Raw genomic sequence first — 4,225 nt, forward strand, 5'->3', positions numbered from 1 at the left:
ATTGTTTATGCTGTCGATAACTGTTCAGGCTAATCTCTCCCAGCGCCCCCTTCATTCCAAGAGAGTGTTTACTTGTTACGCATAATCTGTGAGTATACTCGATCCCTTTTTGCCTTACGCACTTTTGGGTGTTACATACGTTACCTATTCTAAATCACAATCGACACACAACGCAAACACTATTTATACGCTAACCGTTATTGCATGCTACGGGTTATTCGATGAATGCTTGTATGTTATGTTAACACAATGATTGTTGCCTGACACCTTAGCAATGATAGTACTATAGTGTGTGGACAGGGGTTGTTAAGGGCTTTACTTCACGTGTCCCAGTGGGGATATGTGTTGCGCATTCTACAACTCGCAGTCACGTCTGTGTATATTTCTCTGTCAATAACCTACTAGTTTTCACTTTATTACATATTACATGTTGGTTATGCGTAAACGATTTCGAACTCTATTATATCAATCAAACTTGTATGCTCACCTTTACACTATGTGTATTGACTTTTATTTTAACGTATGTGACAGGTGTTTGAATGCTTAGGATGCCTGCTTGCTATCTTGTGGAATCGAGCTAGGATGAGTCTAGAAACAAAGACAATTTACCTTATTTTTATTTGAATCTGAGTTGTCGAAACATGTTATTTGACTTTGAGATATCGCTGTCCGTAATAATTTACTTGCTTAATAGGTTATGGTATGGGACATAATATTAACTATTCGGTAAAGTAGTTGTTATGGAATTTCTCTTGGTCAATCTGTTTCGCTCAGTGTCGCGCCCTGATGTTTCCGCCATCGGTTGGGGTGTGACAAAGACCTAACCCTCCCTATTCTTTATTATTCAACACGTGATCCCACGCATCTTACCCTTAATACGATTAGTCCCCCACAAGAAACGTCTTCTTTTTTGACTCCAACCAATCTAGAATCTTTTTAGGAGCTTTGTATAAGGATACGTAGTACGACGGAAGGCATTCCAACACCGATTTAATTAGAGTTAGTCTACCCCCTCCCCCTCGAGAGGTTATGACCCTTCCAACTAGCCAATCTACAATCAAAGATGTCAACTACCAATTGCCAATTATAGATCTGGCACATATTAGCGCCACCTTAAGCCCTAGACAAGTGAAAGGCACCGAACCGGTTCCGCAATTCAAAATGGACGTGAACCGCTCCTCATCTGTGCTCCCCACCCCCAACCCAAAAAGTGTCGACTTCTGAAGATTAACTTTTAACCCCGACAACAAATTGAAGCAACGAAGAAACCGAGCCAAACGAACCACATAACTTTCCGACCAATTCCCCACTATCAACACTCATCGGTGAACAATAAATGGGAAATAAGAGGCCCAACATTAGGAATGCCAAAGCCTTTAAATAAATCCAAAGCTACTACTTTCTCGAAGGATACCGAGCATGCCTCCATAACCAACACAAACAGAAATGGAGAGATTGGGTCGCCTTGACGGATCCCTCTTGAGTAAGTAATCTCAAAAGTAGGTGACCCATTAACCAAAACCAACGATCTAGCCGACTTGATAACCCTTCTATTCCAATGTCTCCATTTATCCGGAAAATGCATATGAAACATCACCATATTAGAAAATCCCAGTTCACGTGATCGTAGGCCTTTTCGAAATCGATTTTAAATAAAAAAACCTTTGCTTTTCTTTTTTTTTTTAACCAAGAAATAATCTCATTCATAATGAGCGGGCCGTCTAAAATGGATCTGCCTTAGGCCGATTGCGTCTCCGAGACAACCGAACCAATAACCACTTTAAGCCTATTAGCTTGAACTTTAGAGACTATTTTCGCCACCATCCCAATCAAATTAATAGGATGGTAGTCTGGAATACCCAAGGGGTCTCTAGATTTTGGAGCCAAAGGAATAAAAGAGCTCCCGATCTAGAGAAGCTGAATGGAAAAAGGAATTAAAAATGTTACCGAAATCTTCCTCAAATAACGTCCAAAACCGCTTGAAATTGAAGCAGCCGTCAGGGCCCGGAGCCTTATTATCACTACATTCCCAAATGGCCATCTTGATTTTGGACATCTGGAACAGACCAATCAGCATATGCACTGCCAAATCATCCAGCCTTTTGAAGCCTTCCCAACCAAAATCGGCCTGACCAACAATAGTTCTCTGAAGTGACAAAGAATACTTTTTTTAACTCTATTCGGGACACTATACCAGCGGCCATTAACCGACAAACCATGAATTCTGTTAAAAGTGTTCTTGGCCCTAATCAAACTGTGGAAATAACGCAAGTTCTCATCTCCATGCCTTGCGCAATTAGCTCGAGATTTCTAGAACAAATCCTTTATTTTCGCCTCCTCTAATTCTGCAAACTCCTTTAATCATTCCACTCTAACCCAATCTTCCTCCTCGTCTAGATCCCTCTGCTCTAACAGATTATCCATAACATTCAGCTCCTCCATTGCTTTGCTTGGTCCAACCATTCTGAATCTTTTTTACGCTTACCCACCGCCCAATTCTTCAAAACCCCTTTGAGACGCTTCAACTTAAAAGCCAAGCACACATCCAGATCGCCTTCAAACTGAAATGAGTTGCATGCTTCGAGTCAAAATCCCTTTCCTCTAACCAAGAGTTAAAATTATTAGTTTCTACATGTTTTACAATGATAAAAGATGGTTAATGATCAATATATATATATATACATGAATACATATTCTAAAAAAAAGAAATAATAAACGTTAATGGTCTCTTTGATTTACATGGTCAGTTCCATGTCTCAAATCGGAACTATTTGTTAAACCGTCAAAACTGAACTTTGACCGAACCGTCTAGATCCCAAACAAACCGATTTGATTCACTTTGGGTAGTTCAGTGTCTTTAAACAGTTTATAAATATTTCTAATCAAAAGAAATAAAAATAAAAAAGGGGAATTTACGAAAATGGCCAAGAATAGAATGTTGTTGACTTACCAAATTGGCCATCTCATGCATCTGTGGAGAAGCGCATCACCGATTACGAGACGCCTTTTGCGTCTGCAGGGATCATTCATGTGTCCTTAAATATAGAAGTGACACGTGTCTCAATGACAACCATGCGTCCCATGCGTCCGAGACTCATCCCATGCATCCGTGACTCAAAATTTACTTTTAGCGAGATTTGAGGCATCCCATGCGTCCGTGACCCATCCCATCATCCCATGCGTCCGTAACTCATCCCATGCATTGCCGACTCATCCCATGCGTTCGTGACTCATCCCATGCATCCCACTGAGACACGTGTCACTTCTATATTTAAGGACGCATGAATAATCCCTGAAGACGTAAAAGGTGTCTCGTAATCGGTGATGCGCTTCTCCACAGACGCATGAGATGGCCAATTTGGTAAGTCACATTCTATTCTTGGCCATTTTCGTAAATTCCCCAATAAAAAATATTGGTGGAAGCCTCTCGTGTGCATGCCTACGTGTAGGAAATGATAACTCTCACTATGACTAAACAAGTTACAAGAAGATCATACATATAAGCAAAGAATGAATGTGAAATTAATAACAAACATCAATGAGAATAAATGAATAATTATGGAGACTCTTGAGTGTTAGGAGGAATGTGATAGGTTGTTATTGTCACAGCCCCCGATCCCTAGTTTTCGGGAACGGGCGGCCGTGAGCCAGTTTCGGTGGTATCACTTTTATTTATTCAATTTGGCAGCGGAAATTTTCATCAGGACCGTAGTTTTAGGAAATATTTAATCAGAGTAAACCACCTCATTTAATAATATTAAACATATGGGAAAAACCCAAGTTTTCAATACACACGTTTCATAGGAATAAATCCTATTTATTTATTAAAAACATCTCTTTTATTCTTAGGTAACTTTATTGCCACTTTTCCAAGCCTTCAGTGCTGTCGAGCTGGCTTCTATTTGGCTTTCACATATTGTTACCTGAAACGCGTTTTAAAAACATTTTGTCAGTGGAAAATACTGGTGAGTGAATCCCAGTTTAATCAAGTTTATATAAAAACAATTTCACAATGAACATTATTGAGGGCGCATCCTCAATTACATTTGTTTCCAAGTTATATCAATTACCACCACACGGTAATGTCGTTCCGACTTATGGTCATGTTACTCCTTTACCAGGTGGTAACAAATTTTGTATACAAAACCCCAAATTTACCGACTGTAATTGTATTCTTACAAATACTCAATAACTGTCATTCGCATGGAAAGATATTTAAGGTTTT

This window comes from Helianthus annuus, chromosome 15 (genome assembly GCF_002127325.2).
Source record: "Helianthus annuus cultivar XRQ/B chromosome 15, HanXRQr2.0-SUNRISE, whole genome shotgun sequence".
NCBI classification, from domain to species: domain Eukaryota; kingdom Viridiplantae; phylum Streptophyta; class Magnoliopsida; order Asterales; family Asteraceae; genus Helianthus; species Helianthus annuus.